The 17613-nt window shown below is 48.3% G+C and overlaps 1 long non-coding RNA gene across 8 annotated transcripts in view; it reads right to left on the minus strand.

The window, feature by feature from the left end:
- Positions 1–14433, minus strand: part of LOC103350379 (uncharacterized) — a 231001-nt gene extending 216568 nt beyond the window's left edge. For all 8 annotated transcript variants that reach the window (XR_016232936.1, XR_016232933.1, XR_016232934.1 and 5 more), the window contains exon 1: positions 14295–14433. This is a non-coding gene — a long non-coding RNA (uncharacterized LOC103350379). The remainder of the gene's footprint in view (positions 1–14294) is intronic.
- Between the last annotated feature and the right edge of the window lie 3180 nt (positions 14434–17613).

A 17613-nucleotide genomic window follows, 5' to 3' on the forward strand; every position in this document is an offset into this window, starting at 1 on the left:
ATGCAAATCAAAACCACAATGAGGTTTCACCTCACCCCGGTTAGAATGGCTCACATGCAGAAATCTACCAACAACAGATGCTGGCGAGGATGTGGGGAAAAAGGGACACTAACCCACTGTTGGTGGGAATGCAAACTGGTCAAGCCACTATGGAAGTCAGTCTGGAGATTCCTCAGAAACCTGAAGATAACCCTACGGTTCGACCCAGCCATCCCACTCCTTGGAATTTACCCAAAGGAATTTAAATTGGCAAACAAAAAAGCGGTCTGCACCCTAATGTTCATTGCAGCTCAATTCACAATAGCCAAGACCTGGAACCAACCTAAATGCCCATCAACAGTAGACTGGATAAAGAAATTATGGGATATGTACTCTTTAGAATACTATACCGCAGTAAGAAACAACGAAATCCAGTCATTTGCAACAAAATGGAGGAATCTGGAACACATCATGCTGAGTGAAATAAGCCAGTCCCAAAGGGACAAATACCATATGTTCTCCCTGATCGGTGACAACTGACTGAACACCAAAAAGGAAACCTGTTGAAGTGAAATGGACACTACGAGAAACGGTGACTTGATCAGCATAGCCCTGACTGTTAATGAACAACTTAATACATTATCCCTCTTAGTAGTTATTTTGTCTGTTCTACTTAATATGACTGGTTTAATTCTGTAATTAATACACAGTTATTCTTAAGTGTTGAAAATTAACTGAAATGTGATCCCTGTTAAACATAAGAGTAGGAATAAGAGAGGGAAGAGATGTACAATTTGGGACATGCTCAAGCCCCAAATGGTAGAGTTAGAAACATACCAGGGGACTCCAATTTAATCCCATCAAGGTAGCATGTACCAATGCCATCTCACCAGTCCAAGTGATCAATTTCAGTTCACAATTGATCATAATGAAAGGACTGAGAGTCAAAGGAAGCACATAAACAAGTCTAGTACCTGCTAACACTAACCGATAGAATAAATAAAGGGGAGAGTGATCCAACATGGGAAGCGAGATACTCAGCAGACTCATAGAATGGCAGATGTCCTAAACAGCACTCTGGCCTCAGAATCAGCCCTAAAGGCATTCCGATCTGGCTGAAGAGCCCATGAGAGTATTTCAGGCATGGAAAGCCAAGACACTCTGGCAAAAAAAAAAAAAAAAACACAACAACCAAACCAAACCAAACCCTAAATGAAAGATCTCTGTGAGTGAGATCCCAGTGGAAAGAACAGGTCTTCAAAGAAGGAGGTACCTTTCTCTGAAGGGAGGAGAGAACCTCCACTTTGACTATGACCTTGTCTAAACAAGATAAGAGTCGGTGAACTCAAAAGGCTTCCATAGCCTTGGAAACTCATGACTGGTGCATAGGGAGATTACTGACGCCATAAACAGGAGTGTCAATTTGTAAAGTCAACAACAGAAGTCACTGTGCACTTACCCCTCATGTAGGATCTCTGCCCTTAATGTGCTGTACATTGAGACTTAATGCTATAATGAGTACTCAAACAGTATATTTCGCTTTGTGTTTCTATGGGGGTGCAAACTGTTGAAATCTTTACTTAATGTATACTAAACTGATCTTCTGTAAAAAAAAAAAAAAAAAAGAAAGAAAGAAATTATCAATTCCCAACTTGACTCTCACTGGGATTAAACATGACAATAGGTCTGATCTGATTTCATCAGCATTTAAAAAATCATCTATTATTTTTCTATTTATGTTTGTGTGGGAGCAAACTGTTGAAATCTTTACTTAATGTATGCTAAACTGATCTTCTGTATATAAAGAGAATCGAAAATGAATCTTGATGTGAATGGAAGGGGAGAGGGAGTGGGAAAGGGGAGGGATGCGGGTGGGAGAGACGATATGGGGGGGAAGCCATTGTAATCCATAAGCCGTACTTTGGAAATTTATATTCATTAAATAAAAGTTAAAAAAAAAAATATGGTCAACTAATCTGTGACAAAGAAGCACACATAATACAATGGAGCAAAGACAGTCTTTTTAACAAATGGTGCTGGAAAGAAAAATGAGGGTACACACACACCTTATACTTCTCACAAAAATTAACTCGAATATTCATACATAAACTTACGAAACTGTAAAATTCTAGAAGGTAACATAGGAGAAAATCTAAACGACCTTGGGTTTGACGATGACTTTTTAGATGCGCCAAAGGCACGTCCATAAAAAAAAAAAAGAAAAAGAAAAAAAAGAATCGATAAGCTGGACTTCATTAAATTCAAAAGTCTCTGATGTTGAAAGATACTATCAAGAGAATGAAAAAGCAGGTCACAGACTGGAAGAAAATTATTACGAAAAATGTACCTGATAAAAAAAATGTTCAAAACATACAAAGAAGATTGACAACAGGAACACAATCTGATTTAAAAATATGACCAATACCTCACCAACAAAGAAACACTGATGGCAAATAACCACATGACAAGGTACATGAAGTCATCAGAGGAATACATCAAAACAAGAGAAGGTACCACTACAAAAGAAATCATTGTTTCAGTGGCAACAGGAACAATGGTGGTAAAGAGGTCACAGTCCAAGAACTTTTGACTCATAAGTTATTTTTCTGTAGGCATTTTAGTAAGTTCTTCTTTCTTGTAGAAATATCCAATGATTTATTTGAACTGAAAATATTCATCATAATTCCACAGCATAGACTGGTGAAAATATATTTACATATTGCTACATCACTCTTTTAGTCCTTTCTTTAAAATCCAGAAAAAATACAAAATCCAGTGGGAAAAATACAACACGATTTGATATTCTCCCAAATTATTAAATTTGGGGAAAAAATAGTAATGGGAGGGAGGAAAGCCAAATACATTTTTCTTTAATGTTTCATCCTACAGCTGCAAAACCAAACATCATTCAGCACATGAAGGATTTGATTCACCTGGCTGGTGTGCAAGACTAATTCCTGTGTCTTCCTTTCACCACTAGCATTTCTGTCAACCCTGGTCTCCCACACATTTTATTTATAACACATGTTATAAATATATTTTATATATATATATATAAATATATAAATATTATAACACATGTTATTTATAACATCTTATTTATAACACATGTGTGCTGGACACTATCCACCTGCTCCTTTCCAGCTCCTGTCCACCCTTCTCTCTCCGGCTCTGGTACCCAGAAGGCTGGCCATTGTGCAAGGCACCACCCAGGATCTTTTGCCCTCTGACTTCTGGTTGGATTTGTCAAGTGGCGTCGCTAAAAAGTAACTGACAGAAGAGAGAAGTTCTTTTGTCCCCCAACTCCCTTCCTGCTGCACAACATTTGGACAATGTGTGTGTTTTCTGCCCAAGTACCATCTCCTTCTAGGCAAGCCCTGTCCAACAGCTACAGTCCTTGCCAAGTTCTCATCACCATTCCCACACTGTGGAAGACAATCGCTTTACTGATTTGGGTCCTGTAGTGCCTTGGCACTCTGTCTCCCCATCTACATCTCTAAATACTCCCTCATTAGATTCACCTAAATTATATTTGTATGTATCACCTGTTTCCTGCAGAACCCTAGCTAATCCACTGCTGTTAGAATGAACTGAGCACAGAGCCACTTCAACAAGTACTTGAGTTGTAAGCAATAATTTTCCTTTGATCATGAAGCAAGCCCCAATACCAGTCTCCACACTGCAAATCATGCTTCCTCATTAATCTATCACATCATTTCCAATCTGCATGAGGAAAGCTTGTGCTAAAGAGAAGCGTCTGTGTTGTGCGAGCCTGCTGCAGAGGGCAGAGGTCGTATACAGGAAGAACTATTTCAACATCCACGCAGAACGAGGATGGCAGGTGTACCTCACTGGCAGGAGTCAACCTGCAGCAGGTGGTGTCGGGGGTCAGAACCAATCATGAGAGGTTAATTTGGGTTGTTCTGAATGGTTGACCCCAAGAAGACAGTGCAAGACAGGTGACACCCATGAGCATTTAGGAGGGGGATGAGTCTCATGGTGATTAATGAAAGTCTTAGCCTCTGCCTCCCTTAAACTCACAGAGAAAATTCAATTTCCCACAGGATCCCTCCCATGCCTGGGACTGGAAAAACCTGTTGTTCATCCTCTTGGGAATGCAGGTAGGAAGAGAGTCATCACAAGAAATACAACTACCTGGGTGTCAGGGGCTGCCCGCCTGCCCTGCTCTCCAACTGCAGAGCCCAGTGCAGGCAAGCAGAAGGGAGTCACCTAGGTCTCCTAGCACGTGCTGGGCACTTCACACATTGTGCATGGTGTGAGGTGACATTCCACCTTACACAGACAGACGGGGCCCTCCCAGGCTTCTCAACCAAACACAACTCAAAAGGCAAAGCTGCTCTGGTTAACAGGCCAGGACCACAGTACAGCATCCTGTCTTTCCTAATCCATTCAACAAAGCAGAGCAAGGGAGGGCTGGAGGAGTGGAAGGAGAGACGGATGAGCAGTGAGGCACTGGGCACTGCTTAGGGTGGTGAAACTGTTCCGGATGAAGCCGTAGTGCTGGCTATGTGTCGTTATGCATTTGTCAAAATCCACGGAACTGTACAGAGTGATCTCAGTGTAAAGTAGAGATAACAGTTCACTGGTTCATGAATGGCACTGCATGACCACACTAACACATAACACACTAACACCAAATGTTAGCAACAGGAAACCGTGCTTGGGCTGGAAAGCAGTGGGAGGATGGGGACGTGGAACTCCCTACTACAATCTGCTCCGTTATTCTCCGAGCCTAAAAAAAAACTGTAGTAAAAAATAAAATCTACTAATTCTAAGATATGCCACCCACTGAAAACCTGCCTTTGGCTATCGCCTTGGAGTGCATCTTGCCTTCTCCCAGTGGAAGCACAGGCGCCTTGGCCTCTCCATGCTAAGCGTGGTGATGACCCAATGCCAAAGCATCCAGCCACAGCTGCGAGTCACCAGATACCAAGAATTGGGTGGGAAACTTGGGAGTGAGCCTGCTGCAGAACCTGCTCTGAACTAAGGCCGATGCCTGCAGGGGCAGGAAGACTTCCTCCTGCTAAAGCTCCTAGCCGTTGGCAGAAGCGGGGTGGGGCTGCGAAATGCTCTGTGGCTGTGTCCGCTTTGAGGAGCAGGTGCTTCCTCATGAGTAAGGGCTTCGGAGGCAGGGAAACGGCGACACTGCCCCGGCTCCCATTTTCAACAGAACAGTCACAATGACACCAAAAATACTGAAGACTCGGAACCAGACCTGCTCTGGATTTTTTTTAAGCAGTTTCAGGAACCCAAGGGACTGAGGGGGCTGAAATGGGGACTGTGCGGCCTTGGTTCCCAGCAGCAGAAGGCCTAAGACTTGGGGGCCAGCAGCTTCTCAGGGAGGTGATGCCAGGAGGCAGAAGTGAGGACAGAAGAGAGGCTGGGCTGGGGAGGCAGGCAAGCCAGCAGGTGTAGAGTGACAGGCCCCGGAAGCTGCCCACAATCAATCTCTGTGGAGTAAGAAATGATCAGACAAGACAAAAACAAGACCACCCTGTAACCCAGCAGGACACCAAGACAAGGACGCTGTGGAGCCACAGAACGACCAACACCCCTCTTTCCCACCTGAGAGAGACAGCCCTGCTTCCCCATCCAGGGAAAAGCCAGCTACACCTTATCCTGCCTTGCAGACAAAAACTACTAAACTATGCAGTCATCACACGGCCCCAGCACCCAAGCAGAAGAAAAGAAAAATCCAACTTCCTGAAATCCGCTGCGAAATCACCAGCACAACTCCTGACCATGGACTTCCCTCGCTCTCTCAGCTCCCCAGGCACAGTGTGGGCGCTCCCTTGTGGCAGCAAATACTGGGCCTAACTTCACTAGTCTCCAGACAGGGTGCTGTGGTCTTTGGTTGATGGACACTGACTCCAATAAAAGGTGTGTCCAGGGTTTCTTCTGTGAACAAGAGGGAATGTGTTAAACAGGAGAATGGGGTTTCTGAATTATCAGCACCTTCAGGCCATCTTTTGTGGGATCCCGTGGGACAGAAGGCATGCAAACTCTTGTTTAGTCATGGAAATCTTACAGGGAACCTACAGCAGAGAGGAAAATCCAGTGCCTCCCCTACAGGAAGCTTCATGGCCTCAATTGGCTTCTGAGATCCCTCCAAGAATACCCAAGACTTGACAGAGCTCGAAGGAAATGAAGAGTAAAAGAGAATGGGAGGGGGCCGGTGCCGCATATGCGCAACAGTTTGAGTCCTGGCTGCTCCACTTCCGATCCAGCTCCCTGCTAATGTGCCTGGGAAAGAAGTCTGTCTGCAACTCTGCCTTTCAAATAAATAAATAAATCTTTAAAAAAAAAAAAAAAAAAGAGAGAGAGAGAAAGAGAGAGGGAGGGAGGGAGGAAGGGAGGGAGAAATGGGAGATGTGAGTCCTACCCGCATCCTGAGTTAGTCACGTCACCGCTCAGGTCTAGCTGCCTTCTCTATGAGATGGGGCTCCTTCTGCCCTGGGGTTCCTGTTCTCCCTCACACTCTAGAGAAAACTCTTTTCCCAACCTACCATGAGGGTTCAGTGGGCTGGCACACAGCTCCAGTGCTGTGGACGAAAGTCATGACTCACCTCATCCTCCCAGTGCAAATCCAGCTGTTCTAATCCTTATCATGTGTTGCCAGCACTGGCTGTGACAGCCCCGCCTTTTGTTATTTACTTACTAAAACACGCTATCTTGTGTCCCATGCGTCCTACTACAATAGGTGCATGGCTGAACACAAGAGCAAGGCTAAACAAAACCATCTCCTGCTTGCAATTTCCCCTGGAAAACAAAGCAAAAGGGCAGTGAAGCTGCATGGTCAGGTGTTAAATATCGAGCATAAACTAGAGGGTTTCAGGAGCCCAGAGATGCAGAGACAGTGGGGAACATAAAAGACAGGGAAACTTCTATGTGGTGAAATGGAAGGATGTCTGATCTGCTTAAAAATCCTCCCCACACAGGGAAAAAGTACACAGGAACCACGACTGGCGAACTGTTGCTGAGACGGTTCAAACCGGGTCCCAGGGACGAGGAGTTCATTAGTTTTTCCACTTCAGGAAAAAGCTGAAATTCTCCATTATAAAAGGGTGGGTTTTTCATCACACTGTATGTGAAGCCCACCTTCAACACTGGACACATTCTCTTGTTCAATCATTAAAAAACAGAGAGCTAAGTCAGAGGAAGTCAGTAGTTTACACAAAGAGGGGTGGAGCCAGGACTCGGCCTGGCACTGTGAAGTTTGATTCAGAAGTTTGAATTGGTTCTTGACTTCCGGGAATGTAAAGGCATTTCTGAGAGGAAGCAGCTGGGACAAAGCCGCCGAGACAAGACCCCAGGACGGAACAGCCTCTTTAAGGGGATGGTTTTGCGACTCACAAATGCATATTTTGCTCTCCAGCTAATACGAGCCGAGTGTTTCATCACCTGATTGATCCTGAGTAAGCCAGGGGAGGTGCACCCATGAGGCTAAGAACCAGCTACGGAACAGAAGAATGATGGACTGGAATAACCAGGGAGACAAAAGGAGGACTTAGGAGGATGCTATGGGGCTGGCACTGTGGCGTGGCGGGTAAAGCTGCCACCTGCAGTGCTGGCATCCATATGGGCGCCGGTTTGAGTCCCGAGTGCTCCTCTTCTGATCCAGCTCCCTGCTGTGGCCTGGGAAAGCAGTAGAAGGTGGCCCAAGTCCTTGGGCCCTGCACCCGCATGGAAGACCCAGAGGAAGCTCCTGGCTCCTGGCTCCAGATCAGTGCAATTCCGGCCACTGTAGCCATCTGGGGAGTGAACAAGTGGATGGAAGACACTCTCTCTCTCTCTCTCTCTCTCTCTACCTCTCTGTAACTCTCCATTTCAAATAAATAAAGTTAAAAAGAGAGAGAGAGAGCGAGAGAGAATGCCAAGTTGCTGTCTCAGCTTCGAGAACAAAGGAGACTGACCACACCCACACCCACAGCTCAATGAGGCAGAGGCTCCGGCTCCTCTCCACTTCGAGGGGACCAAGGTTCCATTCTCCCTTGTTACTCCTAGCTCCTGCATTTAAAAATAAAATAAAATAAAAACATTTACTGGCCCTTCATGACATCCTCCAAGAGCTCCAAGCCCAAACCAGCAGCCAGGAAAGGTGTTCCACACCAGCAATGTAAGCTCGGAGGAGGGGTCCGCCCAGCTCCAGCTGCTTACAGAGAGCAGATCCCACATTCCGCTAGGGAGCAAGGACAGACCTTCAGGCAAACAAGAACTAGAGGGGCTCCCCGGGGAGAGGAGGGCATGTTAAGACAGGGCACTGAGGGCCCTTTAGTGGAAGGTGGTGGAGGTGGTCACAAAGGGAGATCAAGGAAAGACTGTCTGTGCACCTGATTGTCAGGTTAAAAATAAGGCAAGGCCATTGAAATTATCTGACCAATACAGAGAAGTGACCCACACCCACCATCACTGCTACCTATGCCGTGTCCCTGGCACCCACACGGGAGCCCTGGATGGGGTTCCTGGCTCCCAGCACTTGGGCGAAGCAGTGGATGGGATATCTGTTCCCCAGCCCCTTAGCTATTGTAAAAGGTTAAGATAGTATAATCCTTCAACTACCGTCAATTCTGTTATTAAAATAAATAAATAAAGGAACAACTTGAACTTGATTTTCAGTCCCAAGTCCTTATCTCTTCTTCATGACAGCTAGCTCCAGGCAGGTTTGCGCATAGCAGTCCTAAGCACTTATTGTCCCCTTGGTCCAGAAAGCAAGGCTGTTAGCCAGTGAGAGAGGACAAGCGAGCCAGCGAGAGAGAGGGTTCGTTGTCCCCAGGACTGACACCCAAACCCTAACAACTCTTTCCTGCTTACAGAGACTGGGCAGAAACCGACCCGGGCGTCCTGCAAGGCTCCAGCTGGCCGCAGCCTCCCAGGAGGCCCCGTGCCCTCCCCACACCCTTCCTGCAGACGGGGCTGAGCTGGCATCCCGGGTAACACAGGAAGAGATGCTCCCGTGGCTGCAGCCGCCCACGGGACACATCAGGGCAGCTGTGTGGCAAGGCCCTCCTAACCTTTAGGACATGTTTATTTGGTCTCTGTTAGCATCTACAACCAAATGGCCAAATCAACGTGAGACAAGCACTCTCCCGGACCCCAGTCAGCCCCACAGCAGCCCCATCCCCTCCCCACCGTGGGCCAGCCACTGTCTGTCTCATCCCGCCCTCTGTGAGGAGAGGGGCAGGGCTGAACGCTGCCCTTACCCCCAGGCTTTCCACGGCCCTGAGCAAGAACATCTTGTTATGATGACACAGTCCTTATCTTGTCACACAGAAATATCTCATTCTGAGAGACTAAGCCCAGCAGGGCAGAAAATGAGAAAGATACCAGACCCAGATTGTCTCGGAAAGCATTTATCAGAAGCCGGTTTAGCAGCAGTCCCTCTGGTGTGGGGTTAGGGGGCAGGATCCAGACTCTGTCACTGCATGATCAGAGCCAAGCCCACTCCCTGGGCCAGAAACGCAGGGCCCAGGTGACAAGGCCCCGTTCCCGGAGAGGCCCAGGCAAGGTTGCCAACAGCGCCACCTGGTGGCTCCCTGTGACATGCTCGCCTGCAGAGCCCAAAGACCCCAGCAAAAGCTGAACCAAAGGGATGTCCCCTCCAGACCAAGCTTCACTCTGCCCTCAATTCTTCCTCTCACCTGCTCTCTCTCCCTCAACTGTCAGGGTTTCTCTAGTCCTGGCAACGAGCATGACGAGCAGAAGCCCAGACAAACCCCAGCTCAATCTGAAATAAAGCATTTCCCTCATTATCTCTTCTGGGGCACATTAGATACCAACTCAGCCAGAACCAGGGTGGGCAGTGGGCCAGGCTGCACTCTTCCCTCCCAGCCAGGTGGAGGAAATGACCACTTCCGGGTACACGTGTGCACAAAGTCCCAGCCCCAGTAATCCCTGACCTCAGCTGAGGAATCCCTAGACAAAGGGCACACAGAACATTCTGGAAACCCAGGGACATCATAAGCAAAGACCCTGGGGCATCACAGACACCAGAATACACCTTCTGGGCTACCAACCTCGCTTTCTCCGTGCTGTCTTTAGCTCCTGGGATTCCACCCCCTCAGCCTTTATAATTCCCTGCCTCGGGGTGCTTCCCGCAGCACAGGACACAGAAGCACCTGGGGTGGACTCCTGTCCTTGTGCTGCCTTCTGTAAAGTCCCCCTGCAGTGGAAATACTGAGTGTCCCCAGGTGTGCTGGAGAGAGGGCGTCCACGCTGACAAGGAGAGCGAGCAGGCAGAGGCCCTGGTGTCGCGAGCCATGGAACGGTATCCCAGGGAGGCCACAAGACCTCAGGGGCACACTAGCGAGCTTCGGCCCCTGACCCAGAGCACACGGCTCCTGACTGCACCACAGACGCTGGTGCCTGCAGCTGGCTCTGTGTAGGCACCGTGGGCTGAGACTGGGTGTCAGCACCCAGTGTGCAGCCATGCCTGGAGACGATTCCTCTTTTCTCCATGAATGACCCCAGGACCTTGGCACCACCCCAGGTGCAGAGAGGCCCACAGTAGCATCCCCGCAATTCCTGTCAGCCCACAGAATGGAGCTTCACAATGAGAAAATAAAGACGGAAGTTCCCTCCTGCACACACTACCAGGAAGACTCGCATGCACACCATCCCACGCGTGTTGGCAGGAACAGGTCTGCAAAACCTGCCCCTAGGAGTCCAGGGGTCCAGGAGGAAACAGAAAATGGAGGTTGGAGACAAAGCCTCAGGAGTAAGGAATCAAAATCTACGTGTGGAAAACAGCCCCACACAGACCCTTAGCGACAAGACAGTCCTGGTGTTCGACCACGGTTGTCAAAGCGACTCCAGGGTCTTAGTGAGGGCGCCGGGGAATACAAGCCGCAGCCTCAGATCAGCAGCCACGACCGCTGTGTGTGCTCAGCGTGCCCTTCGGGGGGCAATACACTGGCCCGGAGCGCCTTCTCCCACAAGCCGTGCGATCCGGGGAACCGCGGGGAGGCCGGCCAGAGGCCCTCCTTCCTTGAAAAGCCAGGAGACCTGGCAGGGCCGCTAGGAGCCCAGCCTTTCTCCCGTTCCAAATAAGGTCGTTAAAGCAACCTTCCTCTGCCTCTGGGAGAAACCGTGTTACTCCGTCCTCCTAAGGCTCAGATCTGCTGTCCACTTTTGTTCTCAGAACGCAATCACTTGATTGCCAAAGCTCAGACTGAATACTTACAATCAGTGCATTTTATTACATGTTAACTAACCCTCAGTGCAGCACAAAAAAAGCAGTGCTTGCTATGAGAGTCCCTAAAAATCAGGAAATATAGACATGTGTGTGTCACCAAAGACATCTTCAATGTAAAGATATACTCTTAGCTATACATTTAAAACTCCCTAGATTTGGATTAGGATATTGGAGACTGAATACATGATAAGTCCTCAAAAAGTTCACCAAAAAAGCACATATTATGGGGGACAAAAAAAACAAACTGTGCATGGATTTCAAGTTTGTTTTGCACCAAAATAAATTTATCTTTCCATGAAGACTTTGTACTCAATATGCCCATCCTAGCGCATGAATTCAGCCAGCAAACTGTCAGCTACCAGGCTGGGACCAGAGCTGCTGGAATAGCCTAGGGAAAAAAAAAAAAAAAAAAAACACTATGGCCCAAGGACCAAACAGCAGCCCAGTCACCTGCCTTGTGCTGCACTGGATTAAGCCTGGCTTATTTGGCCCAGATAAATATCAGAGAGGGTTTTTGTTTTTTAACATTGACAAATGTTAACAAAGCAGCAAACCCACTGCAATGCAACACCAGCAAACTGTATCCTACAGCAAATCAATACACTCCGGCCTGCAGGCCCCGGTGACACGATTCCAAATGTCAAGAGCGCCACCTGCTGTTCAGGCTGTGAAAGGTACTCTGAGGTGGGTCTGCAGGAGGGCAAGTGGGCAGGGCTTCTGAAGCCTTCGCCAGGGTTTTGCAGATGTCTGCATTTCCGTTTTTTAAAAGTTACTCCAAACACACACCAGTGTATCCGGTTGAGAAAGGAAAGGAAAGCCATCAAACCAGGTTCCAGGCTTTCAGTTTGCGTGGTGAGAACGTTGCTAGGAGTTGTGTCAGACACTGCTATTTTAAGTCAATAAATCAATGCAGGTTAATGAGACAGAACAAACGTGGACTCACTTCTTAAGGAAGCATTTCTACAACCGCAGATCCACTGAGATGACAGAAAAGTGACGTGAGAATCGAGTTGTGCAGGCTCACAATGCTCCACGCCTCCCTAACTCAACAGAACCTGAGACAGACCACATGTGTCCTGCAAAAGGCACGTTAGTGAAAGTAAAACATCATCATTCATCCCATTAAGCTGGAGTCAGTTACTGATGCAGCTTTACGTGAAGTCGGTTTGCAACTCTGCCTTGCTTCCACGGCTGAATACAAAGACAAAGGTAAGAAATGGATAGCTAGTGACGCCTGAAATATTTCAGTTACAATATATGAAACGATTTAATTCCTCTGAGCTGGTATTCCTATGTCTATCTCATCCTCGTGTGTGTGCACATGCTCGTCACTTGTTGAATGGACTGAGATCAACACGCAGGGTTTGCTGCCATCTTCTCCCTCCTAAAGGAGTGACACACACGACTCAGCCGGGTTTTGGCTGCAATAGTGTTGTTTCGTGTAGCAAACAATGCCAAAGTGCCACAGAATCACATTAACAACCTCTTTCTTTTTCCTTAATCACACATCGACAGGTCAGACAGGCCCACTCGGCTTCAGCGCACAGGCCACGTTTAACTCCGTCTCATCTTTGCCCCAGAGTGGCACGGCACAGGCTTTCTTTCGTGGCAGCTGGCAGAAACGCTAAGGAGCCAAGCTGGACAGGCTACACATTTAAAACCTCTGTTCCCATCGTAACTGCTCATGCTCCGTTGGCTAAAACAAGCCATGTGGCTAGCAGCGACACGGTGGGAAGGTGCAGTCCTCCCGCTAAAGATGGCCACAAAGAACGGGGGGAGGGCAGATTTGTGGGAAAATTATACAGTCGCTCTCAGATCCACACTTGCAACATTGTTTTTCAGGAAAGGAACCATCTATGTCCCCGTCACTCCCATTAAGAAATCATACATCCTCCAGTGCAACTGGCAAACTCAATGATGCCTTGTACTGTCTTCGCCCATTTCCGAACTCTCCATCAAAATGACGAAGAAGCCTTAGAAGTAAACATTCTAAATCATAAAGTTTCATAGCAGAGAAACAGAGAAGAGCAATAATCATGTGTTTAAAATTTAAAAGCAAAAGGGTGCCCTTAACTGAGACCCACCTGCTGCACAGGTTTCTAAGAAGGACCTAGCTGGACCCCTGGAACCTGGCCTTCACCCCAGCTCGGGGCCACAGTGACTGGCGAGGGGGTGGACGGTGTCGCCTGAGCAGAGAGAAAGCTGACATCCCCGCCCTGCGGCCTGCCACCCTCTGACAGAATGGGGCTCTCTCCGGAGTGACGTTGGTCAGAGACCATTCCTGCGTGACACATGGCCAGGGTGAGCTGCATGGTCCATGGCCCTGCTAGGAACAGCTCCTGCCACGGAGAAGGAGGGGACCCGGATCCTGCAAGGTCCGGGCTGCTGAAATGGACACGCAGGGGAAACACTCAGAGATGGCGCTCTCCTGGGTTTGTGCCTCCCTCTGGGAGTGGGAGACCTCCAGTGAACCTTCAGGGGCTTCGTCCATGTCCACGCCCAATACTATGCACATGAGGGTGCCCATCAGAATAATCACAGGCTGGGGGCCGGCACCGTGGGGCACTAGGTTAATCCTCTGCCTACGGCGCCAGCATCCCATATAGCCACCGGTTCTAGTCCTGGCTGCTCCTCTTCCAGTCCAGCTCTCTGCTGTGGCCCGGGAGGGCAGTGGAGGATGGCCCAAGTGCTTGGGCCCTGCACCCCATGGGAGAGCAGGAGAAGCACCTGGCTCCTGGCTTTGGATTGGTGCAGTGCTGGCCAAAGCGGCCATTTGGGGTGTGAACCAACGGAATGAAGACCTTTCTCTCTGTCTCTCTCTCACTGTCTAACTCTGCCTGTCAAATAAATTAAAAAAAAAAAAAAGAATGATCACAGGCTGTACAGAACAACCCCACTGTGTAAAAGACACAGCCCATAGTCATTAAAACAGTGTGGCTCCGGCACATGAGTTAACACGGTAGTTACAGACCTAACGCATAAGAAAACGTAGTGTATAATAAACGAGGAATCATTTAAAAATTTTGTTAAATTGGAAAGTAAAAAAAAAAAAAGTGTGCAGATACCTGGCTGCTACCTGCGGAAAAGAAGTTTTAAGACTCACATTCCATGCGGCTGTGGGGAGGCACCGTGTCTACACTGGAAGCCAGGAATCAGAAAAGGAGCACGCTTCCTCGGACCGGAAGCTCACCAGGCCAGCACCGACGGGCGGCCAGAAACAGACGCGGCACTCGCGCTGGCGCTGGCACACCGCTCACTTCCCGCCCATCGCGACCCTCATCCTAGAAGCTCCAATGAACGGGCAGCCCGTGGGGCACGTGACCCGCCACTCCAGTCAGACACAGCTGATTGGTGGGCCCTGACCCAGGCTGAGCCAATCAGAATTTCCTTCCCGGGAGCCTGGGCCTCTGCGCTCTGAGGCGATGGTGCTGAGGGAGTAGCGAGCCGGCAGCCAGGGTGGGCTCCGTGACTCCCGGACATGCGAGGGGGTCAGACGTGGGAGGCCTGCTGGGTGCGCAGGCGCAGGGGAGAGCGCGCCTGGCCTCCGAGGGGGCGTCCCGCGGGGTCTCACAGCCTTTCTCTGGGGGCGTCGGCGCCGGCCATCTTCCCGCCACGTCCTGAGGGACGGACGCAGCGTGTGGGTCACGTGGCGGGCCAAGTGCCTGATGGGAAGGCAGGCGGCTGAGAAGGGCCGCTGCGTGCTGCTTCTCTGACTTTTCAAAAGGGCGGTGCTCAGCCCTGCACGGTTGTTGTCAAGGCTGAAAGGGCCAGGCCGGGCATCCCGAGAGCCCGCCTCCCAGGGACACAGGTGCAAGCCCGGAGCCGCCCTTACACGGTCCCCCCAGGGAGTGTTTGAAAAGAAGCGCAATAAAACGAGTCGCCCCTGGGCAGGATTCGGGCCTTTTTTCTAAAAATAGGATCCGACTTCACTGATCTCTCCTTGAAATGTGGTCTTTAATGGTACAAAAGTGCAGAGCAGCGTGGGGCCGCCAGCAAGGAGCAGAGCCGCAAAGAAATGAGGAAAGAGGAACCAAGAGGCGGCCCGCAGGTGGTCGGCTGCCATCAATGCTGTCGTGATTTTCCTAGTGCGGAAACTGTCGAGTTGGCCAGGTTTCCATGCCCATGAATCGGAGCTGAAGAACCATTGTAATTGCCAGTGATGCTGGAGGGGTCAGCACTGTGGCGTGGCGGGTGAAGGGAGCAGCTGGGACCTCAGCACTAACTCCATGGGAGCTGATGACGAAAGGCTGTGCCCAATGACTTTGCTCTTCACAAGATGCCACACCTGTAGCCCGATGAGGAGTGACAGCTGAGACCACCACACCAGCTGGCGAGATGGGTACACGCTGGTGAGGTGAGTATGCACAAAAACTTAGCTAAATTTACAGAAAAGAAAGCTGTGCAGTAATTCTTGCACACCTGTGGTTTGGGACTAATATTAGTACCTCCTACATCCAAGTAGGAAAACCAAGGCCAAAAGGTAATTAAGCAGCTTGCATTAAGATTGGCAAACATCAATTTAAACACATCCATTTAAAATGACTTTAGGAAGAATGCCTATTAAAATTATACTTTCCATTTTCAGAGCTACTTCCATGACGCTCCTACATAAATCTCTAACTGTCAAATGCTTGGAAACCTTTGGTAATCTGGAGTTACCTGCCTTCCCACCCCACCTCCCACCATAGTTCTTTTGGGATGTTGGAGCAGAGAATGTATGTGTATGCGTTTTTCTATCAGATCAGGAGACTAAGATCTCTCAAGCGAAATTCACCTTCAGATCATGATGAAGTTATTGGCTTTCTGTTGACATAAATTACATGGGAACCACAATAGATGATACATCATTTTCTCTCTGCTGAATGGCTTTTATAATCGCAGCTGGATTTCTGACTGTAATTTCTCTTAAGGTCAGGTTTTCTTCTCCAGGTATATTCAGTGATACACTTGGAGAAGATTTGTCAGAACAAATCTAGATATATCTTTATGTTCTTATTTTATTCGATTCCAAGGTTCTATCAGGAAAATAGCCAGGGAGAAAAACAATATCCCATTAACAACATAATAAATGTCTGATGCTACTCTATATGGTGTCTATGTAAAACACAAAGAATACAATGCCAGAGAAAGAGAGAAATTTCTGGTATTTTTCCCAAGTATCACTTTTTTCTGGAAAACAGGTACAGAGTTTTCTCTGTAATTTATTTCCAGATTCTAGAACACCATCACTACAAGATGAATCCAAGACTTAATAGAGCTTTCAAGGGGAAAAAGAAATGATATTAAGCATCCATCATTTGTAAAATCCACTCCAAGTAAAGAAATGTGAAAATATTCATGCAATGAAAATCTCTCCTAGAAACTCAGCTGTTAGTACCTGCCACAGAGGGGTGGCCATGATGCTCCTACACTGGAATCAAAGGCAGAGTCATAAAACTTGGGATCAAGACACAGTTTTGGGAAGAGAAGCTTTCCCAGGTTGTCTAGAAAGGGTGATATGGAGGAAAAATCCATGGTCTTTGATAATTATGGGTTCGGGTGAGGTCTGGCATTTACTATCTGTGTGACCTGGAACCTCCCTTGATTTCCTTATGGTAAATTGAGGATTGCTCTATACATGCAATGCATTTGCTGTGAGCCTGAATTTTTCCAGCCACTAGGACAGGAACTTGGCCTAGTGCTTAAGGAGTCAGGTAGGACACCCTTGTCCCATGTCAGGTGCCTGCCTGCCATACCTTCTGGAGCTCCTGACTCCAGCCTCCTGTTAGTGCATACTCCAGGAATCAGCACTGATGCTACCAACATGAGAGACCTAAATTGAGGTCCTGGCTCCAGCCTCTTGTAAGTGCACACCCCAGGAGTCAGCACTGATGGCTCAACTAATTGAGCTCCTGCTACCCACATGGGAGATCTAAATTGAGGTCCTGGCTCCTAGCTTTGGCCCCAAACCATTGCAGACATTTGAGGATTTGTCTGTCTGTCTCTCTCTCTCTAATAAATAAATAAAAATTTTACATAAAAACATAGTTAATATTTTCTGGGCACTGTTCTAGACACTGATGATAGAGACAAGACAAAGTTCCTGTTCTCTTGGAGCTTACACTCTAGGGAGGAGGAGCAGACAATCTGATGGGGGAGAAGAGAACCGAAGATGGTTCCAGGTAGGAGGACACCAAAGGAAACATGAATGAGACTTCATCTAAGGGAAGCAGCCTCTCTGAGGAGAGAGCTGAAATCTCAAAGAACTAGAAGAAAACACTTAGAGGAAATTGCTAATACAAGGGCCCCCAAAGCAAATGAGGACCATGTCTGAGAAAGCCAGAGAAGTGTTTGTGTAACTGGAGCAGAGCTGGCACTGGGGAGAGCGTGGGAGAGGAAATCCGGGAGGAAGGGTGGGAGGGCCGGAGCATTCAGCTCCAGAA

Source organism: Oryctolagus cuniculus, chromosome 4 (assembly GCF_051225735.1).
Source record: "Oryctolagus cuniculus isolate XC-2025 breed Fujian yellow rabbit chromosome 4, ASM5122573v1, whole genome shotgun sequence".
In the NCBI taxonomy this organism is placed as follows: Eukaryota; Metazoa; Chordata; class Mammalia; order Lagomorpha; family Leporidae; genus Oryctolagus; species Oryctolagus cuniculus.